Source organism: Puma concolor, chromosome B4 (genome assembly GCF_028749965.1).
Source record: "Puma concolor isolate L17-30 chromosome B4, mPumCon1.1.hap2, whole genome shotgun sequence".
Taxonomy (NCBI): domain Eukaryota; kingdom Metazoa; phylum Chordata; class Mammalia; order Carnivora; family Felidae; genus Puma; species Puma concolor.
In genome coordinates this window covers 23,233,201-23,260,364 of record NC_141673.1, presented here as the reverse complement: position 1 = coordinate 23,260,364, position 27,164 = coordinate 23,233,201, and the positions used below count along the sequence as shown (strand labels likewise).

Below are 27,164 nucleotides of genomic sequence, written 5' to 3'. Positions count from 1 at the left end.
AAAAGATTGGCTTTTCTGTCTTCCTTGCTTTGTCAATATTTGTGTACAAGATGGTGCAGTCCTTCATGCTTATATATATTCTGGATCAGCATCCGAAGAACAGGGGCATAGTGGACCATCCCTCTAACACAAGGGTACTCTGAATTTTTGATCCAGGTCCTACTTTCGCAGAGGAAAAACCCCCATGACCTTCCTATCCTTAGCATTTGCACAAAAGAAAGATGAAAATGAAGAATTAGAGCAGAACTGAATGACATTTAACATGACAATAATATAGGGATTTTCCAAAATGACCAATCAAAGCAAAATCTTTTTAAACATTCTTTTATGTATTTATGTAACAGCAGCAACCAGATGCTGTGACTCATCCCAGATCACAGCACACTAGTGAGGCACTGATAACAAAGCACCATGTCTGCAAGTTAAGAAATTCTATCCAAACCTCCAAAAGCATGGAGGTTAAAGAACACCCTACTAACGAATGAGTGGGTCAACCAGGCAATTAGAGAAGAAATTAAAAAATATATGGAAACAAACGAAAATGAAAATACAACAATCCAAACGCTTTGGGACGCAGCAAAGGCAGTCCTGAGAGGAAAATACATTGCAATCCAGGCCTATCTCAAGAAACAAGAAAAATCCCAAATACAAAATCTAACAGCACACCTAAAGGAAATAGAAGCAGAACAGCAAAGGCAGCCTAAACCCAGCAGAAGAAGAGAAATAATAAAGATCAGAGCAGAAATAAACAATATAGAATCTAAAAAAACTGTAGAGCAGATCAACGAAACCAAGAGTTGGTTTTTTGAAAAAATAAACAAAATTGACAAACCTCTAGCCAGGCTTCTCAAAAAGAAAAGGGAGATGACCCAAATAGATAAAATCATGAATGAAAATGGAATTATTACAACCAATCCCTCAGAGATACAAACAATTATCAGGGAATACTATGAAAAATTATATGCCAACAAATTGGACAACCTAGAAGAAATGGACAAATTCCTGAACACCCACACTCTTCCAAAACTCAATCAGGAGGAAATAGAAAGCTTGAACAGACCCATCACCAGCGAAGAAATTGAATCGGTTATCAAAAACCTCCCAACAAATAAGAGTCCAGGACCAGATGGCTTCCCAGGGGAGTTCTACCAGACGTTTAAAGCAGAGATAATACCTATCCTTCTCAAGCTATTCCAAGAAATAGAAAGGGAAGGAAAACTTCCAGACTCATTCTATGAAGCCAGTATTACTTTGATTCCTAAACCAGACAGAGACCGAGTAAAAAAAGAGAACTACAGGCCAATATCCCTGATGAATATGGATGCAAAAATTCTCAATAAGATACTAGCAAATCGAATTCAATGGCATATGAAAAGAATTATTCACCATGATCAAGTGGGATTCATTCCTGGGATGCAGGGCTGGTTCAACATTCGCAAATCAATCAACGTGATACATCACATTAACAAAAAAAAGAGAAAAACTATATGATCCTGTCAATCGATGCAGAAAAGGCCTTTGACAAAATCCAGCACCCTTTCTTAATAAAAACCCTTGAGAAAGTCGGGATAGAAGGAACATACTTAAAGATCATAAAAGCCATTTATGAAAAGCCCACAGCTAACATCATCCTCAACGGGGAAAAACTGAGAGCTTTTTCCCTGAGATCAGGAACACGACAGGGATGCCCACTCTCACCGCTGTTGTTTAACATAGTGCTGGAAGTTCTAGCATCAGCAATCAGACAACAAAAGGAAATCAAAGGCATCAAAATTGGCAAAGATGAAGTCAAGCTTTCGCTTTTTGCAGATGACATGATATTATACATGGAAAATCCGATAGACTCCACCAAAAGTCTGCTAGAACTGATACATGAATTCAGCAAAGTTGCAGGATACAAAATCAATGTACAGAAATCAGTTGCATTCTTATACACTAACAATGAAGCAACAGAAAGACAAATAAAGAAACTGATCCCATTCACAATTGCACCAAGAAGCATAAAATACCTAGGAATAAATCTAACCAAAGATGTCAAGGATCTGTATGCTGAAAACTATAGAAAGCTTATGAAGGTAATTGAAGAAGATTTAAAGAAATGGAAAGACATTCCCTGCTCATGGATTGGAAGAATAAATATTGTCAAAATGTCAATACTACCCAAAGCTATCTACACATTCAATGCAATCCCAATCAAAATTGCACCAGCATTCTTCTCGAAACTAGAACAAGCCATCCTAAAATTCATATGGAACCACAAAAGGCCCCGAATAGCCAAAGGAATTTTGAAGAAGAAGACCAAAGCAGGAGGCATCACAATCCCAGACTTTAGCCTCTACTACAAAGCTGTCATCATCAAGACAGCATGGTATTGGCACAAAAACAGACACATAGACCAATGGAATAGAATAGAAACCCCAGAACTAGACCCACAAACGTATGGCCAACTCATCTTTGACAAAGCAGGAAAGAACATCCAATGGAAAAAAGACAGTCTCTTTAACAAATGGTGCTGGGAGAACTGGACAGCAACATGCAGAAGGTTGAAACTAGACCACTTTCTCACACCATTCACAAAAATAAACTCAAAATGGATAAAGGACCTGAATGTGAGACAGGAAACCATCAAAACCTTAGAGGAGAAAGCAGGAAAAGACCTCTCTGACCTCAGCCGTAGCAATCTCTTACTCGACACATCCCCAAAGGCAAGGGAATTAAAAGCAAAAGTGAATTACTGGGACCTTATGAAGATAAAAAGCTTCTGCACAGCAAAGGAAACAACCAACAAAACTAAAAGGCAACCAACGGAATGGGAAAAGATATTTGCAAATGACATATCGGACAAAGGGCTAGTATCCAAAATCTATAAAGAGCTCACCAAACTCCACACCCGAAAAGCAAATAACCCAGTGAAGAAATGGGCAGAAAACATGAATAGACACTTCTCTAAAGAAGACATCCGGATGGCCAACAGGCACATGAAAAGATGTTCAGCGTCGCTCCTTATCAGGGAAATACAAATCAAAACCACACTCAGGTATCACCTCACGCCAGTCAGAGTGGCCAAAATGAACAAATCAGGAGACTATAGATGCTGGAGAGGATGTGGAGAAACGGGAACCCTCTTGCACTGTTGGTGGGAATGCAAATTGGTGCAGCCGCTCTGGAAAGCAGTGTGGAGGTTCCTCAGAAAATTAAAAATAGACCTACCCTATGACCCAGCAATAGCACTGCTAGGAATTTATCCAAGGGACACAGGAGTACTGATGCATAGGGGCACTTGTACCCCAATGTTCATAGCAGCACTCTCAACAATAGCCAAATTATGGAAAGAGCCTAAATGTCCATCAACTGATGAATGGATAAAGAAATTGTGGTTTATATACACAATGGAATACTACGTGGCAATGAGAAAAAATGAAATATGGCCTTTTGTAGCAACGTGGATGGAACTGGAGAGTGTGATGCTAAGTGAAATAAGCCATACAGAGAAAGACAGATACCATATGGTTTCACTCTTATGTGGATCCTGAGAAACTTAACAGGAACCCATGGGGGAGGGGAAGGAAAAAAAAAAAAAAAAGAGGTTAGAGTGGGAGAGAGCCAAAGCATAAGAGACTGTTGAGAACTGAGAACAAACTAAGGGTTGATGGGGGGTGGGAGGGAGGCGAGGGTGGGTGATGGGTATTGAGGAGGGCACCTTTTGGGATGAGCACTGGGTGTTGTATGGAAACCAATTGACAATAAATTTCATATATAAATAAAAAAAAATAAAAATAAATGTTAAAAAATTAAAAAAAAACTTTCCTAGAAAAAAAAAAAAAAAGAAATTCTATCCAAATGTAAATACGTAAGACTAGAGTTTTATGACAATGGTAAACATCATGTAACTAGTAGTGTTGTTATTGTTTATCATTTTCTTCAAAGATACAGTCTGAATGAAACTTTCACAAGCCCAAGTATAAAATATGCACTAATTTAATTCAATTTGGCTAACAAATACTACATGCTATTGTTTGCTATGCACTAAACTAGCCTCTGATAATATGGAGAAAAATGAGATCTAGTCCCTGACCTCAGGGAACTCAAAATGTAGGAGGAGACAATGTGAAAAAATAATGAAAGTTCATTGTAATAATATTTATGTAAGGTGTTACAATACCATGTTTTTCTTTTTTTTTTAATGTGTGTTTATTTTTGAGAGAGAGAGACAGAGCATGAGTGGAGGAGGGGCAGAGAGAGAGGGAGACACAGAATCAGAAGCAGGCTCCAGGCTCCAAGCTGTCAGCACAGACCCTGACATGGGGCTCAAACCCATGAACCATGAGATCATGACCTGAGCCAAAGTCGGGTGCTTAATCGACTGACCTACCCAGGTGTCCCACAATACCATGTTTTTCAAACTGGAGTATTATTATTCTACAGGGGTACAAGAAATGATGCCAGAAAATACCCAAATTCATGGTGTAAAAATGGTTCATTATCCCACAACATCAATTGTATTTGAAAATTTGGAGACTATTTTTTTAAATATTTTTTTTAAGTTTATTTATTTTTGAGAGAGAGAGAAAGCATGAGTGGGGTCAGGGCAGAGAGAGAGAGGGAGGGAGAGAGAATCCCAAGCAGACTCTACACTGTCAGTGCGGAGCCTGATGCACGGCTGGAACCAACAATCTGAACTGCAAGATCATGACCTGAGCCAAAGTCGGTCGCCTAACTGACCGAGCCACCCAGGCACCCCAAAACTTAGGTACTACTTAAGTGATAATAGATAAATATTATTTTTATAATTTAGTCTACAATGCAAAGTTCAAGTTGGGATAGCTGACAGTAGGATCCACAATCAATCACTTTGTCTTGCTATTGAAGTTTTATGGGTAGACATTTGTGAAAAACACTGACAGGGACTGGAAGCCTTTATTCCTTCCTCCCCCAGCTTCTCTGTGTTAATTGATAATATAACTTTTTATGCTTCTTCAATCCTTGTGGAATTAATGAGTATAATACTCTGTTGGCTTTTAATGATGTTACCCTCAACTGATTTTTTTTTTCTGTAATTCAATGTACCTTGAAAGAAAAAAATTCCCGTTGCAGTACTACATCAAGGTCCCCAAAAGAATATTAAGAATACATATGAGATGAACATTCAAGCCTCATTGAAAATGTGCAGAAACTTCTTTGAGAATTTAGTTTTTAATAGAGAAAAAATTCTTCTCACTATAAGAGATATCTATTGTATTTATAAGGATACATATCTAATAAGCATCTTACCTACCAAGATAAAATGAATTTGGCTAGCACCTAAATGCATTTAGATACTTTCCCAGGCCAAGGACAAGTAAAACATTATTTTTTTAATTTAAATTTTACTTAGTTAACATACAGCATAACATTCATTTTGGAGTAGATACCAGTGATTCATCACTTACATACAACACCCAGTGGTCATCTCAACAAGCATCCTCCTTAATACCCATCACCCATCTGGTCCATCTCCCACCTACCTCCCTTCATCAACCCTCAATTTGAGTAAAACGTTATTTAAAATGAAATGACTAACACAATTTGCTATGTGAAGTCATACTTTTATACTACTTATAAATGTATTAAAATTACATATTACCCCAGATTGAAGTTAAAATAATTTCTTCTGAAACAAAAAGCTTACTAAAAAACAAAACAAGAAGATACTCTCTTTTTTTGAGCTGTTTCTTCCTTGTGCATAATCCCCTGTTGATCTCACGGTAGTCTACATTTCCAAATCTGAAAGTCAGCCAATAGGCAGGTATTTATTAAATACTAATTGGGTACAGAGGCCAGTTCTGAGAACTGTGGGGAAATAAGAAAAGCAATATAAGACTTGGTCCCAGTCCTCTAACAGGTTCAATTAGAAAAAAAAAAAAAAACACCCTCTACTTCTTACAGTCTCTAATGGCAAAATTCTTTTTAAGTTCAACAGCAGATAATGTCTTTGGCTCTCGATGGAAAGCAGGTTAATGGAGTTCCAGAGAACCAATCAAGACTAACCTAGTAAAACAACAATGTTACAGCTGACATGATCTCAACCCCCAACTTCCTTCTGCACAAAGAGAGTTTTAAGAGAAAAGATATATTATACAGTTTACAATTTATATTTTCATAAACTGTGCATTATTTACTAAATTAACAGCAAATAGTTCTAGGCATTGTCCTTTCTTTGCAGATGTAAAACAGCAATGAGAGCAACTTCTATCTTTACATTCTTCTTTGTGATTCTTGGTTTCATACTATTTCCTTAGCTTACTTTACTGGCATCATCAAACATTATTTTCTTCCTGCAGTTGAATTCTAGGAATATCTAAGAAAGTGAGAAATCAGAAAAAAACATAAGCTGAAAATGTGGGAGACTTCTTAAAAATGATGGGGCGCCTGGGTGGCGCAGTCGGTTAAGCGTCCGACTTCAGCCAGGTCACGATCTCGCGGTCCGTGAGTTCGAGCCCCGCGTCGGGCTCTGGGCTGATGGCTCAGAGCCTGGAGCCTGTTTCGGATTCTGTGTCTCCCTCTCTCTCTGCCCCTCCCCCGTTCATGCTCTGTCTCTCTCTGTCCCAAAAAAATGAATAAACGTTAAAAAAAAAAATTTTTTTTTTTTTAAAAAAAAATGAACCCAATAGTTTTTAGTGCCATTAAGCCAGATGACATAGGCAATGGTCAATTTTTTTTGCTATAGTATACACCAGTAACCATAAATTGGTCTTTTTTTTTTTTTTTTAGAAAAATACTGGCGCAAAACTCCCTAAATACTGTTCAATCATTATTGATACTTTAATGGAAAAAAGAAGTTATCGTACGATGTATTTTAGTATATGCACGTTGTTTGTTTTGTATGGACGTGAGTGATGTTGTATGTTATAAGGTTGAACCAAGATACAACCGTGGGACTAGGCAAGATGAAGAAGCATACAAAAAGAAGAGAAATAAGAAATGAAACATTATTTTAAGACCAGATGTTTGTATTTGAGTTAGTATGTTCTTATGACATAATATGTCATGAAAGATTCTCCTAGGAGGCAAGACATATTTGGAGGGGGAATGTTATAAACTCAAGCAAACAATAAACTGTGAATGGAAAATTTCCTTCCTTGTCTGTATTTTAGGTCATTTTTGTACAATGTGAGAATAAATCTAGTGGATTCTATTTGGGGGTACCCCTACTAGTGGATCCACAAAACACAACTTGTCAAGAAGGTAGAACAAACATCAAAAATCTACTGTACAAGCTGTAAACTTTTGTTCAGAATTCACTAAAAGCATCCACCTCCTCCCTATTACTTGAAGCACTTATAACAACAGTATCAACTGTCTAGATTTGATCCTTGACTTACCCAAGATTACTAATACTCTTGGAAAGTTTACTTAACCTTATAGGGTTTTTTTTGTGTGTGAAGATTAAATATGATGTGGTATATAATGTACTTAACATACAGCAACTGCTCAATAAATGTTACAGAAAGAGACAAGGAGAGAGAGGTAGGTGATGATGAGAGATAGATGATAGAAGATGATAGATAGATAGATGATATATATGTGTGTGTGTGTATATATATGTATATATATATATATATATATACATATATATACATATGTATATATACACACACACACACACAGAGAGGAGAGAGTGCTTTTAGTCAATGTTTACTTTCAACATAATGGTTTATATTATATGGAATCACAAGGATGTTGCTACATGTGTGAAGTCATAGCTTAAATTTAGAGATTTTAATTTAAAACTTTAGAGGTGTTGGTTGATTTCACAATTATGCCTGAAACTCCTATTGAGTAGAAACACTGTCTGATTATCTTCTCTTTGTTCTTAAATTAGGGCACCCTCATTCTATAGTAGTTGAAACTTACAATTTGAAATCAGCATCTTTCATTGTTCTGAGCATTTATTTTTCAAATCAAATTCACTTTTTGGTTGGGTAGGTCCTAGCAGTAATGGTAGACAAAGTCTTAATGTATTGAAACTGTCAGGAATAAGTAATTCATGTATGATTTAGAGCAAAATAATCTAGATAAATACTTTCATTTCCAGTTATTACAGAATAACTATTAGAGATTTGCTTCCTGCTAACGACAATTCTAACACTGGACAAAGTACATAAAGCAATTGTTTTAAGACTTTTTTTTTTAATTCTTTTTTGATGTTTGTTTATTTTTTAGAGAGACAGAGCACGAGTGGGGGAGGGGCAGACAGAGGGGCAGACAGAGGGGCAGCACAGAGCCTAACACAGGGCTTGAACTCACCGCGAGATCATGACCTGAGCTGAAGTTGGACACTTAACCATCTGAGCCACCCAGGTGCCCCAACTGTTTCAAGACTTCGAACAGCAAACAGCACAGGGCTGTCTTCTTTGAGAGGAGGGAAATACACAAAGTGAGGGCAAATGGAGATGGGCAATCTCCCTGAGCCAAGGAAGCAATGAGTGGAGCTCCAGGTGGCTAAAGGGACTGAAACTGGCAGGGCTAGGTAATGGAAAGAGGAATCCACACAGAAAAAGTGAGGCTCACAAGAAAAGTGATGATTCATTGTAGGCTCTTGGCCCAGAAAAAATTATATTTCGCCTGCTCTCTGGGCATCTTTTTGCCCAGTCCAGTTGACACACAAAATTAACCATCACAGGCCTTCTCTGTGACTCCTCTACTCAAAGATAAAGTTATTCCAGGTCAGAAAACCATGCAGGGACTACAGAGGTAAACAATTTAGAAAGTTCTTTTACCAGGGTGCTTGGGTGGCTCAGTCAGTTATGGGTTTGACTCTTGATTTCGGCTCAGGTCTTGATCCCAGGGTCATGGGATCAAGCCCTGCATCGGGCTCTGCACTGAGTGTGGAGCCTGCTTAAGATCCTCTCTCTCTCTCTCTCTCTCTCTCTCTCTCCCTCTCCCTCTCCCTCTCCCTCTCCCTCTCCCTCTCCATCTCCCCTCCCTTCCTCCCCTCTCCCCCATTCTTTCTCTTTCTAAAATAAAAGAAAGAAAGCACTTTTAGTAACACTTCACCTTATACACTCAGCGATCTTGTAATGTCCATTTTACAGATAAGGAAACTGAAGGTGAGAGGGATCGGTAGGCCTTTCCACATGGTCATAACCAGAACTCCAGTCTCATGGTTCTGATTCAGTTCTCTTCATGCCCCCATGGTGTTGGGGTGAGGAAAACAATGAGATTAGTAACCTGAGCTGGTAGAAGAAGAAGTCTTGGGGCAGACCATGAAAATGCAGCCATGAGCAGTTACTAGGATTCCCTTTGTGAACTGTGTCAGGAGAGACAGTAGACTTGGTTTTTCAGACATATGACAAGAACCTGTATCTGGAACCATCATGTCTCTTTTCTTTTAAAATTCATTTAAACTTTTCTACTAACAACTTGGCTTTTATATGTGTTAATTTTTTAACTTGCATACATTAGAGGAAAACCTTGCAATACTCTTTCTATTAAACTCTAGGATCATCCTAAAGCAAAAGCAAGGTAGGCAAAACTTTATCATATCTGGCTGAGTTTTAAAAGATGTCAAGAGCATGTTCCCTGGGATTTGCTTGGCTATGCACTACCATGCTTCTCTAATATGTTTGTGTAATTATTATACGAATTATTGATTTTGTAGGATTCATATTCTCTGCAATTTCTCATTGATTAGTCCAGGGCTGATCTTATTGAAGGCTGAACAAGGACCTCCAGGAATTGAAGAAACACAAAAATGAATGTGATTCTGGATTTCATCGTATCTACTGAGCCTGACGTGGTAACTTTGCTAACATTTGTGAGTGGCAATTCCTAAGCACCAGCACAAAGCTGGGAAGCTTCTGGCAATTTTAAGAAAGACTTTGAAGTTCAATAATAAAAGTTTATTGAATGCACCTCTGATTTTCTTGTCCTGCCCTTTTTTATGGGCTTGGTTGTTTTGCTAAATTAGGTTTGAGGTTCACTCGCTTTGTTACAGCACTGCGTTAATGAGGCCAAAATGTCAGACTCCATCTCTGTGGTGACAAACTGCGCCCCTAACCTCCAGGAGTTTCCCTGGTAGATGAAAGCAAAGAGGATATTTCCACAAAACTGAAAATACAACCTTAGGGCCTCAACACTGAGATGGGCATCACTTCCATTTATACAAAATAGCAAATTGTTCCCCTCCACTAAAAAAGAAAAACCCGAAGGAAATTATTAGTGTCATAGAAGAAATGAAGTTGCAAAAAAAAAAAAAAAACCAAAAAACAAAAATTAGAGGGTCCAAAAATGATTAACAGAGAACCATACCCATAATTTAAAAGATGGAAATTTTCAGCCATTTGGCTTGAGATGCCCCAGTGATTACTCGGCATAAATGTGCTAAACAGTCCAGGTTGCACATCGAGTAATTAAAATCTGATTAATTCTTATCAGGTTAGCAAAGGGTGCTGCTTTTTACCCCCCAAACAAATTGGCAATGCACCTGAACATTAAATTTAATTTGTCATTTTGCACATTTCACTGGCTCTATTATAATATACTTAAAAGCACATTTGCCACTCTGTCCTTTTTGACATCAGTTCTTTCTACACTATGTACATTAGGTAAATACTAAAATGTAGATAGGACAAAGTACTCTTAAAATTCTCTCATTTAAGAACATCACAATGAACTAATTGTGATTCAAGATATCAACATTGCTTCTTGGCAGTCGCTACCAGCACAAAATAATGAAATGTGAATGAACAAATTACTGTTTAAACAGCAATACTTTTGATAATTAGCAGATATACTGAGGGATAAATATGGGGGGAAACCTGAAAAGGGAAAAAGGGGATTTAAATTTAAATAGGATTTTTTAATGTTTCCCCCATTGTGCAAAAGTCCATCTTTAATTCATATTACAGTGAGTAATTTGTAATGCTGTGTCAAAATAGATATGCAAAAAGGATATGCATTTGAATTTTAAATCTGATCCCTAAGTTTGAATTTAATATAGCGTCCTAACTGAGTCCTGTATGTGGAAGAGGAATTTTGAATCTGTTTTGAATGTCACAAGGATCAGCAATCATGCATAGTGTTATCATTGTTCATTATCTACCATGACTTGTGAAAGGAACATGAAATGGCATTAATCATTATTTTCTACTACCAATAATATACTTTCAATGGAAATTTCACCATTTTCTAAATATCTGGCAGGAGGAACTTCTCCTTCATTGCACCTACAAACCACCCCTTCTCCTTCATTCTTAATTTGCAGCTGGAGGCTTTGGTGACTGATGTTTATGATAAAATGCAGCTCCCCCAAAGGAAAGATTTAGACCTTCTGACATTAAAGAAAACTTGAACTTGATCCCAAGCCCAAATTCCTAGAGTCATGAAATCATTGAACCTCAAGGGACCTCAGGAATCATCTTATCTACCCCTCATTTATCACACAGGGCAATAAAGGCCCATTTGGTAGCTTGACTTGTCCAAGGTCACCTGCTCATTAAGGGCAGATAGGGAAATGGAAGCCAGAGCTCCTGACTTCAGGCTAAATGTTCTTCCCAACGCACAAAATGAACAGAATAATACCACCTCTAGAAGCAAAAGCTTTGAGATCAAACAGACGTAGGTTTGAGTCCTGATTCTGCCAATTATTGCTTTAATTTCTACATTTGAAAAATGCATAAAGTCTGTAATGATACAGACTTTTTCACATCACTGTGAAGATTAAAATGATATAATGCAGAGGACCCTGGGTGGCCACCCACTCTCGTCCAACTCTTGATTTCGGCTCACATTATGATCTCACGGTTTGTAAGTTCAAGCCCTGCATCACTCTGCACTGATAGTGCGGAGCCTGCTTGAGATTCTCTCTCTCTCTCTCTCTCTCTCTCTCTCTCTCTGCCTTTCCCCTGCTAGCGTCCACTCTCTTTCTCTCTCAAAATAAATAACTAAAAATATTTTTTAAATATAATGGTATGATGCACATAAAGTACACAGCCCTAGGCCTGGAAAAAAAAAAGTAAACATTAAATATTAACAATGGATATTATTATCAACTCATGTTGCCTAAACAAGAACTTTTGTGCAGATAAATAACTTAATGTTTCCCACTCTCCCTCCCCATATATACATATACCTACATACACACTTGTAAAGCCTGACAGTGCAATAGGACCTTGCCAACTTATCTCTTGAACCCTGCTGATAACAAACAAGACCCCATGTGAGACGTGAGGAAAGCTGCCATAGCATGATGACTGTGTTCAGTTCTCCTGCATTGACATAGCAGCTTATAAACCACAATGGAATATATCATTGTGTTTCAACATTAAACAACCTTGTGCCACAGGCAGATGAGACACTCTTACATCCATTTAATAGTGAAGCAAATGGAGGCTCAGAGAGGCAGTAAGTGACTTGCCTAAGGTTATACAGTTGGCTCAGGACCAGTGCTCTGCCTCTGATATCTCACTTTGGACGCTTCATCAAAGGAAAATCAAGAGATTCAAAGAAGCTAACATCACTTAATGCAAGTCAGATCTTCACCAGTATGTTTTCTACTACCTAAAATGATCCCAGTGATCTTGTTCGTCTGCCCACGCAAACTCCCAGCACAAACCTCTCCCCTTTAGCACAACTGACTGGAGAATGAACAAACATGGTCATGGGGTAAGGCAAGGGAGCTGGTGGTTTTCACCCAATCCAATGTTGTGTGTGTGCATGTGTGTGAGTGTGCACACAGGTATGAGTAGTCAAGGAGGAAGGAGAGGAAGTGGGGAGAGAGACAGATTGACTAGGAAGGCTGATTGCTTAACTAGAGAAGTTCAGCTTGTCAGTACAAGGACAAGAGTCCCAAGTAGGTCTAAGCAGCCATAACCTAAAGATCAGAGCTAGACTAAGGAGGTCACTGTGGCAGTGGCCATCTCAAAGGGGCCCTACACCCTCATTAGAGATGAAGATGAGTGTATCCACCAGAACTTTCCCTAGTGAGAATACAGTATGTGCTGAGTAATTTGAGAACCTCTTGACAGGTGGGACTCCACAAGGGTCTTTGCTCCAGTATTGCTTTATTAATCTGGATTTTTTGGGTTTAAATAAGATGGCCATATAATTTATCCTCTCAATCAGGATACTTCTGAGAGTGAAAGCACACTATTCATAACGATGCTGAGACAATAGGTATAAATTAAGGCTGTCCCAAATGACATATGCTCACCCTTGTTTTAGATGTTGAAACTTAAATCAAACTGGCTTAATCAAAAGGGCATTTATTGGTGCCAATGTTTGAAAAGTCCAGTGGTAAATCTGGCTTCAAGAATGCCAGAACCTAGTGATTTATTCAGGATTCAGCCTCTCTTTCCACCTACTATCTCACAGTGGCCCCTAGCACCTCCAGACTTACATCGTACATTCTAGCAACATCCTCTTTCCCTTCCTAACACTCTACCAAAGTCCCAGGGTAGGGTCTCATTGGTCTACTTGGATCACAAGCCCATCCTTGATCTAGTCACTGTGGCCATGAGGAAATGGAATAGACCGGTTGGTCAAATCCAGATCATAAATCATTTCTGAATTTGGGGATAAGGGAGAAGAATCATCCAACCAAACCACCTGGGCCAAGCTCAGGCAGGAGATTATTTCCCCAACAGAAAAGCAAGGCATAAATTTGGAGGAAGGGGGATTCTACAGGGAAGGACTTTGTTTGGTTAGTAATAATAGACAACAATTTTTACAGGATCCCTATGTGCTAGGACTCATGGTAATGGTACTATATGGGTGATCCTATTTAAACTTCAAAACAATTCTATAAACTAAACACTAACTAACCATAAAATAAATACATATTATTGCATGTATATTATAGATGAGGTAACTGTGATACATAGAATTTAAGTAACTTGTCCGAAGTCATAAACCAGGACATAAAAAAGCCAAGATCGAAAGCCAGGCAGTCAGATTCTAGAGTCCATACTCTTAGCTTTTACCCAGGGTGCCATCCCATGCAGAATGGCAAGTACATTGTGTCAGGTCTTAGAATAGGAGAGGAAAAAGTCAGAGCTACCACCAGTGGCCCTCTACTTCCAATATTTTCACAGCTATAAGTAAATGTTGAATGATTATATGATATGACTAGTGTGATGCTATGCTCAAAAATTTTCCTGCACAGAGCATCGCATTATTGGCCTTCCCATGACACTTGCATATTTTGGTTCAACTCTGAGGGGATTAGAAGAAAGAACCTACAGCCAGTCAAGAGAAGCATCCTCTCTATTGATTTATAGCCCCCAAGTCCTGATACAAATTACCTCAGTAATTTTGATAGAGTCCCAAAGCCCTGCAGTCAGCCAGCCTCTTCGGATAAGAGAAACTGGAAGTTAGTTGCTTTATTGTTCTGGCTTTATCTGTATCTCTAGAATCCCAGCAGGGAAGTCACTCAACAGAACTGAGAAGGTATGCTCCAACAGTGGGTCCAATGAATTCAAAAAGCCTTCTATGGACAAACAACAACAAAAATTTCACTTCAAAGATTGGGGGAAGGAGTGAGGGAGGGGGACCCTCACAGGCTATTTTTTTATAGCAAAGAATTTGTAATTACAGTTATGCAAAAGGCACTTTAAAGATTCCAGAAATCATCTGGTTGTGTTGATATGGAGCATTATTTGGAAATTTTTAATGCAAGTGAAATACATTGTCCATGTTTACTTACACATCCCTAAATTAGACCTAAATAACTAGATAATAGATACATAGTACAAAACAGCTTGCTTATAACAGGAAAATTGTTCAATCTATCTTCCTTTATAACTGAGCCTCCACAGCCTTGATTTATTGGTGTGGTGGTTCAGGAAATTTGTCCCACATAGAGGTATAGGGAATCACTTTCATTTGTATGCTAACTGCTTTTGATTTTTTTTTTTTTTAAGCATCGTCAGTGGCCTTGATGATTGATTTTCAGTCTAGCTAAACCAGTTCGTATTATACATATTCCCCAGTAGGAAAGAGATTAGCTTAGCAGACAGTATACTTCACGGCACAAAGAAAGTTCTGGTTCATTCCACTGACTGACATTTGAAAGTTTCCAAGGAATATGCCACATGAACAATGTGCCACATGGGCTTTTAAGGAAATAGTATAACAACAACCAAAAAAAGAAAAGATGATAATTCTTTATTGAAATGATACATATATTCACAGTAAAGGTACATGCAATAGCTACACAATTACTCAAGAATTTAGGCTCTGCGATCAAGACTCTAGCGTTTGAATCCTGGTACCATCACTCACCAGCTATGGGACCCTAGGCAAGTACATAACTTCCCTAAACCTGTTTCCACACCCAAAAGTCAGAGCCACTAACAATATGAACAACATTGATGCCTGTGTAACACATTGAGTTCTTGGCTCATAGGAAGCCCTCAATAAATATTTGTTGTTGTTGTTGTTGTTGTTGTTGTTGTTGTTGTCAGAGCTGCAAAGGAAATAAACACAAAGATGTCTCTCTGGCCACCAAATACCTAATAACATAAAGGGAATGGAATACAGAATCACCCAAACAAGATCAACAATTTCCATGTAGCCCATTATGATTTCTCTGCACACATGCTAGAATTTATTCTGTTGACTATGCTCAACTCACATGTATCACAGTGTCCCAGTCCAGGAATAAGGCAAGATCATTATTGTGGGTTCCTTTTAATCCATACAGTAGTAAATTTTCATTTATTTCAGAGATTATCTTCCAGACCCATATCATACCATACCCTGACCATATAAACAAGGGCTTTGTCCTAACATTGCCTTTATTTTTTGTCATCCAAACACCACCAATTCTCCCCCAAAAGACTAGTTGCCACTTGTAACTTGGCAAAATCTGCGGGTGAGCTTCACATTTTACTGGAGTCAGGTGCTAGACAGCACATTTCCCATCCTTGTTCCCCAGCTTCCCCAGGTAAAATAGAAATTCAGGTTTATGGTACATAATAGACATTCCTATGGTTTCTTTCCACTTATCCATGCTCTTTTCCTTGAAGACAACCACTGGATTTCCTTTTGGGAAGTCCCTCTAAGCCCAATGCATACAGTTACAGGGAGGTTGTCAATCAAGGTGCCTACCACAGGACATATAACCTGTGCTAGTTTCCTAAAGGTACTGAAACAAATTACCACAAACTTGGTGGCTAAAAAAAAAAAAAAAGAAAAACTTATTCTTTCATAGCTTAGGCAGACCTAAGTCCAAAATCAAGCTTTCAGCAGGGTTGGTTCTTTCTGGGGACTCTGGAAGAGAAACTGTCCCATGCCTCCCTTCCAACTTATGGTGGTTGCTGGCAATCCTTGGTGTTCCTGAGCCTGTGGACACATCACTGCCGTATCTATCTCCATGGCACATCACCTCCTTCTCTGTGTGTCTGTGTCTCCTCATTTTCTGCCTCATATAAGAACACTCTCATTAGATGCAGAGCTCACCTTAATCCAGTATGGCCTCATCTCTACCCTACCTAAGTTACATCTGCAAAGACCCTTATTCCAAATAAGGTCACACATTCTGAGGTTCTGGATGGATATGAACTTCGAAGGGATATTACAGAACCCATTCCACAACATAAGATAAGTGAACACAACTCTCTTTCCCTGGAAAGTCAAAAGATTCGAAACTATTTGCAAGACATTCATTCCACCAACAGAATCCTGAAGCGATCCCCCTACTAGTGCCTGCTACCGACATCCCAGAAACCTCCCTAATCCCCCATGTTGCATGGCCGAACTATTCAAAGTCTCCTTCATTCTGCGCATTACCCAACATCCTACCAGTCAATTCCCATGTAGCTTAGCCAGGTAGAATCAAGGTCCACTACGAGAAACCAAAGGAGTTAAATCAGAGACTGCAGCTTCTAAACCACCTACATCCTGCAATATAGAAATAAGAACAATGGGATGTCAAGGCCTGTTTTTTACACTTTCCACTAACTAAATATTCCTTTGGTCACAATGCCTCCACCCATATAATTTAGATTTTATTTCTGGAAACTTTACCTGCTCCTCATAGTAATTTCTCTAGAAGTCTTAAAAGTTTCTGCAAGTGTGTAGGTGATAGTTCCTGGCATCCTTCCAAATCCTGAAAATGCTGACAGACTGACTAAGCTAAGAAGTTATCTCGTAATCCTAGGGCAGACTAATTAAATCCCACACATTGACATTTTTGGCTAAAAAAAATGATAACTGCACTAATTAGCCCGTTAGAAAATATTCATATCTCATTGTGCCAAATGAGAGGGGATTCCTTATAATTGTTCCTACAGGATTGCAAGCGACTTGTTATGGACATGATTTAATTGCAGGAAACGTCATTACCTTCCAAGTCCCATCACCCACTTAAGTACCCCAGAAGTTCCCACCCGAACATGAGGTGGAATCAGAGCCGAATGGGCTTTCCAGAATCATGGCTCATTACCAATGCGCCCCAAAGATTTTAGGAATATAATGAGTCTTTGAAAGTGAAATGAATGTAGCCTCTGACCTCCTACTAGATCCCACACTGTCTCAGGACACAGGGAAGCCAAAATACAAACAAACTAGTACAAAGAGTGAACAATTAACACATTGCAAACTTTGGAAGACAGTGAGGAAACTGTATCAAGTGTTCATAAAGAACATTTGGAGCTTTTGGGAAAGCATTTATTTAAATAAAATCCCTAAAGATTTACTAAATGTCAGACAGTGTGCTTAAAATATCAATACACGGCAGAGAGGCCAAAATAGAATTAATAACATGGAGACAAATTACTCAATTCAGTACAATTTAACCAATCTTTGGAAATGCCTACTATGTGTGAGGCACTGTGGTAGGCCCAGCAGGGGATACGAACATGAACAAAAAGAGGTTCTGGCCCCCAAAGAGTTTATAACCCAGCAAGGAGGGTCAGAGAAGAATTCAAATTCCAGAAATATAAGGGAAAAAAGTAAATGCTGTAAGAAAACCAATAAAAATGCTAGAGGAAAAAGGATTTCGTCAGTTGCAAAGATTAGGGAAAGTTTTCATGGGGGCAAGTAAAAATAGGGTGGTCTTTGAATGACACAAATATAGAAAAGATGAAACGGATGGGGAGTTAACCGAAGCAAAATCATAGAGATAGGAACACTGACTGTATATTCAGGGAAATTAGTATATGGGGCTCAGTCAAGAGGGAGACATGGGGGGAAAAGAAGATTGGAGCTATCCCAAGGACGGCCCTAAAAGATAGATAAACACAAGGTATTTTTGATTCATGGAGGGCAGGAGGGAGCCACTGAAAGTTTTTGCGAGAGAGCAGTCTGTCCGCCACTGGTTTAGAAAGATTAATCTGCAGGCAGTGTAAATGATGAATGCAAGAAACAGCAATCCATTGAGAATTTGACTCAGTTTTAAGCAGAAGGGTTAGAAAGAAAACAGGAAGGAGGGCAGATAAGACAGTGTCCAAACCCAGAGTAGAAACTTTCAACCCTGGCTGCGTGGTAGAATCTCCTGCCAGCTTTATGAAAATACCAAAAGCCAGGTTTACTCCAAACCAATTAAGTCAGAACCTCCATGGTGGCACCCAGGCATTGGGATGCTTGAAAAGCTTACCAGGTAATTCCAAAATGCAAATGGTCCTGACACTCCCTTCTTCAAGATGTAGTCTAGGAACCAGCAAGCCCAGTATCACCTGGGGTCGTGTTGGAAATGCAGATTCTCTGACCACTCCACTCAAAATACACACACAAGATGCCCAGGCGATGTGCCCATGCACATAGAAGTTAGAGAGGCAGAAACAGGTGCTTCTGCGGCAGGCCCTAAGATGCTGCAGTTCTAACCAGCACCCAGGTAAAGCCACCCCAGTCCACAGACCACACTTGAGAACATATTAGCAGAGCCAACTCTGTGCATGGTCGAGCCACTCACTAGGGCTTCTGCTGTGTTCCTGTGGTCCATCTTCCTCCCTTTCACTCCACTTCCTAGTGTTAGACCCCTCTGCACACCTGTCATCAGCTTCACAGATCTCAAGAACAACTCCAGGAAAACAGTTTGGCTGTTCCTCAAAAAAACTAAACATAAAATTACCATGGGACCCAGCAATTGCACTCCTACGTATACACCCAAAAGAATTAAAAGAAGGGACTCAGTTGCAGCATTCTTCACAACAGGCAAAAGGTAGAAACAACCCAAATGTCTATTGACAGATCCACGTGTGAAATATAGATATGCATGTGTGTGAGTGGGGCTCACACTACAGGCAGCCGACTAAGGGCTTCGTTAACCTGGAGCCTTGTCCACCCTGCCTGCCAGGGGCTTGGTTCTCCCCACTCACACTGTTCACACTGTTTTCAGAAGTGTGTTTGAATTATTCAATGCTAGGAACGATCCTTTTTTCTTGTATAAATGTTTGCTCAGAAAAGGAAAGCATAGTCTAACCAGTTGAAGTTCCCGACTGTCCAGCCAGAGAAAAACACAGTTTGTCCAGCCTCAGCTGTACGGGCTCCATGTTCCAGATCCTCCTGCTGTGGTAAGACAGGCTAATGGAGAACACTTCTGACTAGTTTCCTTTCCGTTTTTCTTGATAATTTGCTAAAATAAGGCATTTATTAGTGTCTGATCTACAAATGTGAAATGATTCTGTATCAATGTAAATAAGATTATCTGCCTCAAAGAGATATTTAAAACCTAAAAAACAAAAACAAAACAAACAAAAAAAACATACAATGGGATATTATTTAGCCTTAAAAAGCAAAGAAATTCTGGGGTGCCTGGGTGGCTCAGGCGGTTAAGCATCTGACTTTGGCTCAGGTCATTATCTCACAGTTTGTGGGTTCAAGCCCCATGTCAGGCTCTGGGCTGACAGCTTAGAGCCTGGAGCCTGCTTCGGATTCTGTCTCCCTCTCTCTCTGCCCCTCTCCCACTTGTTCTTTCTCTCTCTCTCAAAAATTAAGTTTTAAAAAAAAGAAATTCTGATACATGCTATAAACATGGATGAACCTTGAAAACATTATGCTGTGTAAAATAATCCAGACACAAAGAGGCAAATATTGTATGATTCCACCTATATGAAATACCTAAAATAGGCAAACCCGTAGAGACAGAAAGCAGATTAGAGGTTATCAAGTGCTAAAGGAGGAGAGAATGGGGAGTTATAGTTTCCGGTTAGGGCAATGGAAAAGTTTTGGAAATAGTGGTGATGGTTGCATAACATTGTAAATATGATTAATCACACTGAATTATACACTTAAAATGGTTAACATGGCAAATTTTATGTTAGATATTTTTTCCCACAATTAAAAAGAAGACAAACTCCATCCCATCCATACCTTTTACCTGAGGAGTCTGAGCCTCCTACTCCTGGTGTCTAGCTCTACACCTTACTTCTGGACTGTTCCTAACCCCCTAAATGGGAAACTCTCTGGTCTCCAACCTCAAGCTACACTAACATCAAAGAGACAGGGTCTTATTGTACCATATCTCAAATCAGGACAGCTGGCCTTTAGCCCCGGGCCCAGAAACTTGGGTGGTCACATTCCCTTCCATTTGTTGTGGGACCACCACTCTCTCTGCCAGGCAGGCTGCACTGTGCATTCTACCCCAAACAATCCCAAATTGGTCCAATAAAGCTCCTCATTCCACCTCATTCCACCTTCTTAGAGGGTACTCAGAACACTCAGAACCCGAGCTTTTATGATACTATCAAAAAGACCCACATTCAACAAAATAACACTCCTAAGGGCAGGAAACAAAGAGTCCATTTTAAACATTAGAGCGCTCTCAATGCTCAGAACCCAGGAGACCTAAAATGAGCAATATGAATAGAGTGAAAATATGAGTCCTCCCAAGCACATTCTCTCCTTGAAGCTGAGAAGATCCAGCTTGATGTTTGGTACCATGACAAATTGTTTTGGGCAGATTTTCCAGAGTAATCCAAGATCCCTGAGTCCCTCTACACAAATTGTCTACTGTGGTGACTTAATTTCATGTTTTTAGTTTTAAGGAGAAGAGATTTGGATAAATGTTCTAATGTAGTAATTAGCAGTTACATTAATAGCATTGATTTCCCATTATGTTGTCCCATTATTCCAATTATATTTCTCTTTAAACAATTTTTCAGACCATAATATTCTACTTAAATGAGCCTGATACCCTGAATAACCTCCCCTCTCCATTGTGCACCCAAATTGATAATGAGTTCTGTGCTATTTAACCTCACATCACACATTTTTTTAAAAAAACAATCACTCCAAAGAGCCCTGGGTAAATATTCTCTCTTGAGCAATTTCCTCCAGGACCCAGAACCAACACTGCAATAATCAGAGCAGGTGGTCATTTGGCAGGGCTCTCTACACAAACCTCCTTGACATGCCATTAGTATGTCAGAAATCCTATGCTTGAAGAGCCCTTTTGGGGGATCTTTGGGGGTTTTTTCAGTCTTTGATAGATGCTGAAAAGAATAAGCTATGTCAAGCAACAACCTGCAGAGAATACCACTTATCAAAAGCCTATAAGATGCACCAGATACTCAGATTAGAGCTAACGGTCACATACTACTTACTCTATGTTTGAGGCCACCATTCTAAGTGTCTTACATATATTAACTCATTTAATTCTCCAAACCTCAGTGGGGTAGATAGTGTCATGATTTATATTTTGCAGATGAGGAACTGAAGCTTATCCAAGATCCTCTAGCAACTAAGGGATACAGGCAGGATTCAAACACACAGGCAGGTGCCAGGATCTGTGCTCCTAACCTCTGCTATTCTGTTCTCTGATGTATTTATTATCCAGTTATCTCATGAAGGAGGTATTTTACACCTGTTTAGATAGATGAAGAAGCTAATGACCAGAGACGTTAAATAATTTACCCAAAGGCACACAGTTAGTTAAGTGCCCCAATTATGATGTAAACTCAGGAGTGTCTGACTCCAGAGACTTGATCCTTCCCTTTTGCTTCCAAGAATATATCACAACATCCAACCATAATGTCTATTTAGGGCAATACCTAAACAACTGAGAAATGAGAAATAATGTAATAGGCCACATGGTCTACTAACTAAGGGCAGGAATGGCAGATAGATATGGCAGAGACTACTAGCTAATTGACAAACCTATTTCCTCCTTTTTCCAGACACACACTGCATTTCTCAGCAACCTTTGTAGCCAAGTGACTGAGTTTTGGCCTGTGGACTATGGCAGAAAGTCTTGTAGCACCATCATACCTCTTTTCTCACCGGCTAAATGGAGAGCCTTCAAGAACCCAGAAGAGAGAAGAGCCCAAAGAGTAAAGAAGACTGGGTTCCTGATTGGTCATGTGGAAGGCTGCCCAACCAGGAAAAGACCCAAAGGATTGTGGCAGCAAGAGGTAAACTTGTACTTTTTTAAGCCATGGAGATTTCAAATTGATCTCATCTAGCAACTAATAACTAACTAATCAACTAACTAATTAAATTAACTAATAAACTATAATCTAATCTAATTAACTAATAAACTAATAATTAACTAATAAAACTAATCGACTAATTAAATCAACTAATATCAAATTAACTAATAAAATATAGAAGTTGAATGCTATCATCAAAATCTTAAAATGTATGTTATTGATTTACAGTTGGGTTTTGGATAGAAGAGAAAAAAAAAAAAAAACAACTCAGGTTGCAAAGCTAGAGATCATGTGATGTGTATCCACAAAACATTTGGTAAAATTGTCCCTGCAGTAACTTGGAAGGCAGCTCACATGCCTACTGGCTTTCACTCCGGATGAAACAAGCTGTCATTGGAGGTTTTGAGTAACAGATCTGACCTTAGTAGATGGATCGCTCCAGCTGCTGTTTTGAAAATAGACAGGGAAGTCAAGGATAGGAGCAAGACAGTCAGGAGGCTATTTCCACGGACCACAAAGAGTGAATTATTTGGATGAAGCTCTCCTCCTACAGCCCAATGATGCTTGGTTCTCCTGAGGAATGTTTCTGAGCCACCAGGCCAGACAAAGTTATTACCATCGGTTCTGAGAACACTATTGTTTCCAACCAATGACTAAGTTCAAAACAAAATTGAATATGGATAAAGAACATGTATCACAGTATTCAAATTCTTTCTTTGTTAAAATTGTTTTTTCATATTGCCTTAACATCATATTTACATTAAAAAGAAATTCCACAGGGGCGCCTGGGTGGCGCAGTCGGTTAAGCGTCCGACTTCAGCCAGGTCACGATCTCGTGGTCCGTGAGTTCAAGCCCCGCGTCAGGCTCTGGGCTGATGGCTCAGAGCCTGGAGCCTGTTTCTGATTCTGTGTCTCCCTCTCTCTCTGCCCCTCCCCCGTTCATGCTCTGTCTCTCTCTGTCCCAAAAATAAATAAACGTTGAAAAAAAAAAATTAAAAAAAAAAAAAAAAAGAAATTCCACAGATACACAATCCACTTTTGGGGTCCTTAAATACCTAATTTTCTGCCTGTAGAATTGTGATTTCTCTAAATTTGGGATGCATAAAAATGTAAATATTCCTTAGAGGCCTGCCAACTGCAACAGGGACTGAGAGATTTACAGTTGACCTTCTTGAGATAAACATCCACAGTTCACGTCTACCACCAAAACTCCCTAAGGTATTAGCATGATGCCCATATAGCCAGCTGGGAGGAAAAACCACCTTTAACGCTTCAGTTTAAATCTCTCTGTCCCGGTCCTCACGTAAGCCCAGAAAACACATTCCTGCATGGACACACTACATTTATTTTTCAGTTATAAATGGCTGAATAGAGTTGATTGTCTCTCTGCCTATGGTTGTTATCACATACTAGTAAAATCCAAAAAGATTCAAGGGCCAAATTCTGATTTAACCAGTAGTTAGAACCAAGCACTCCATGCTTGGATTCTGCTTAATTGTCCAAGCCAGAGGAGTAGGCTAATTTGTCTACAACTAGTTTCTGATCTATGTCATTACTTATATTCACAGCTTAGGAGTTCAGGCTCTTGTGGTAGGGGTTGTTTGAAAATTTTTTTTAAAACTAGAGTGGATGGCCCAGGAGCCACAGTTTTTCTCAAACGGAGGGAGGAAGGACTCTCTTCCAAGCCAGTATTCAGATGCCGCTCACACTTGCCAATGATAACATGATCCCTTGAAGGTGTGGAGATGAAAAAGGCAAAATGGAACACCCACTGTTTTCCTGTTTGCTGAGCATCATTCAAAGGTAGAGTTAGTCATTATTGAAATAACTTAAACTGTGGAGAAAATATCAAAATAAGCCTATTACGCTAGGACCCAACCATTACAGCCAAGGAAATAATACAATAAATCCTTTGAAATGAAGAAATATAGCAAGAGGTACTTGAAAACTGAGAGGTGTTCTGTCACTAAATTGCAGCATTAATAGTGTTTTGATGCTCTTTGCTAAACTGTATATTTTTACACTCAAAATGAATATTAGGAAAATCATACTTATTTTATACAACTCGTTAGCAAAAAGGAAGATGATGTTTTAAAACCATAAATCTCTTTTATAACTAACTGTGAATCTGAGGATATTGGAAGAGGGAAGCAAATTGAAAGGGAAAGGATAATTCTAAACCATGTTACAATCTTTGGTGTAAATGAACTATTATCTTATCAGTAGAGGATAAGTCATATTTGGAATTTGGCAATATTCCCTTCCTGATAATGAAAGGAAACTAGAAATTCCAGAAGTTATTTCTTTTTTTCATTATCAGCAGGACCCTGGTGTCATTTCTATATGCCTGTGGTCTTTCTTTCTTTTTTTTTTTAAACCAATTTTTCTTCCCAACAGATATACCCATTTATCCCAACTAATGAAATACCACTTGAATTTACTCTATTTAATAAATACAACAAATCCAAAGAATCAGAAGGAAATTGGATACTCACTGCTCCCTAGGTAAGGCCTAGCTGACCACCTGTACCATTGTCAGACTCTCGTAAATGCTTGCCTGGTGTTCTAGATGTCTGTTTACCCAATCTCATTTTAATTTGTTAAAGGAAGTTGAAGTCATGAGTCAGCTATAACATGGCAGCATTTGAGTATTAAACAAAAATGCAAATCTAGCAGTACACCCCTAATGAGATACAGTGAGCTCATTTTTCTTTATATCATTTCTACTTCAGTCTTGTTGGTTTAGAGGAGCATTTATGTGGTACACAGTCCTGTTTAAACTTTATTTTATTACTCCTAAGCTACTCCCACATTATTAGTGAACTTGAAGGACTAATTCTGAAATCTGTTAGCTTAGAGACATATGTAAACACTTAGGAAAATATACTTTTTTCCACACAACCACTGTGCCAAAATGGGAGAAACGTCTGTGCTGTTCTAAAAACTCCCTGTTCTGTCTGTGCACAAAACTGACAGCTAGGTTTCAGAGTTCCTGGTGTCTTTAGACATATGCAATGAGTCTTTCTCATCTGTCTTAATTTTCCATTCTAAATAATGCATAATTCTGTCATTAACCAGCAGGTGGAAGACCTCCCACGGGACATATAGTTGTCTTAACTTAGATCTTGGGTAGAGGTGGTATTTGGGAGGTGATCTCAGAAAAAAATTATGAGCAAATGAGGGGAGCAAGAGAGGAAAGGAAGGAAGGAAGACCAGTAAAAGGTGAGTTAAAGAGGGATAACTCCGTGGGCAACTGGGACTCTGTCCCATCGGGGACTCTCTGAGAGACTGTGTAGAAAACACCTCAGAATTGCTGAAGGGCAAGAGAAAGGATATTAACCTTTCTAAACCTCAGTGGTTGAGAACTGAGGGCTACTCCCAAGGGCATTAACTCCTTAGTACTTCCAGCCTGCTCTGTGTTCTAACTAAACACACTTCAGTAGCCAGACAACACCCTAGAGCAGAGATATGCAGGAAGCCACCTGTAGGTAAAAGAACTTCTGGTGACCTCCAAGAGAGGCAAGGGAATATGGACAGGGACTGCCAGCAAAGGTTATCATACTATGAAGTAGGTCAATGGCAGACTTGCAGGGGTTTGAATCCCTGCTTCCCTCTACTCACAGTCTGACGTAGACACACTACTCAAGATTTGTGAGGCTCATTTTTCTACAAAATGAGGTTTCTGATGCTGATGTCTCAGGGTGATACAAAGGATTCAGTATAATGATGAGATACTTTATGTAAACTCCCAGCACAGAATCCAGTACACAGTAGGTGCTCAATAAACACTAATTATTTTGATTGTGATGACAATAAGCTTTATTAATTATGAAGCATGATAAATACCTTCCAAACAGCTGCGCTTCCTTGCACAGTGGGCTGGTCCTGCCCATGCTCCGCCTCGCCACCACGCTGGCTAGACTAGGACAGGAACCTGCAGGACTGTCTTAGTGTGCCACTGTATCACTTCTTAGCACATCTGTTGGACATAACACATTTCATGGCATTGTATGCCAAACAGAGGCAAGCAATTCTCTAAGAAATCCCATCTGCAGAACAGGGTGGACAACAGAGAAATGAGTTCTCACTAACCTTCTCATCTAAACTCACCAGAATAACTTGTCACACTTGAAAGAAAAAAAATCATGCCACCAAGTCTGTGGACTTCAGATATTTGATATTCAGATATTCAGATATTCAGATTATTTGAGGGAGATGCTGACTCTCATTTCTATCAACTTTAACACTGAGAACTACTCTTGCCTCTATCCCTCAAGCAAAGTTCTGATCCTCTTGAGTCAATGGTCTCACCAGACGGAATTACACCAGTCATCTTCGTCCCAACCCCTAGACTGTCGTTCCTACAAGGTGAAAGAGACATAACAGTAGCTGTCATCAGGTAGTCTTAATTCGTTAAACAAAATAAATAGGGCTCTTAAGTTCTAGCAAATGTCTGTTGGTGTTGTACAATGCCTACTTTTTCATATTTTAGTCGTACTTACTTTGTTTCCTCTATTAAAAAAAAAGAATAGTAGGAAAAACCAACAAGCTCATGCTCCCAAGGTTACTCTCGCAAAACAATGTCTCCCTGGATCTGGGTTCTGTTGCCTTTTGCAACGTCAGTAAAGCCCTCATCTCCATAGACCAGCGGGAGATATGACCCTTTCTCCTCTTTGGATACATGACTGAATATCCCTAAACTATTCCTCCCAACTGTGTACTTACAAATAAATGTCCCAGGGAAGAATCAGAAATGAGAGCAATATGTCATCTTTTATCCCTTGAGCCTTACTCCTGACATTTCAGAGAAAACAT

The 27,164-nt window shown here is 39.2% G+C and overlaps 1 long non-coding RNA gene across 1 annotated transcript in view; it reads left to right on the top strand.

Annotated features, from left to right (window-relative positions):
- LOC147578965 (uncharacterized) overlaps positions 1 to 9,893 on the top strand; it is a 58,577-nt gene extending 48,684 nt beyond the window's left edge. The window contains exon 3 of the long non-coding RNA XR_015253093.1: positions 9,641 to 9,893. This is a non-coding gene — a long non-coding RNA (uncharacterized LOC147578965). The remainder of the gene's footprint in view (positions 1 to 9,640) is intronic.
- The last annotated feature ends 17,271 nt before the right edge of the window (positions 9,894 to 27,164 follow it).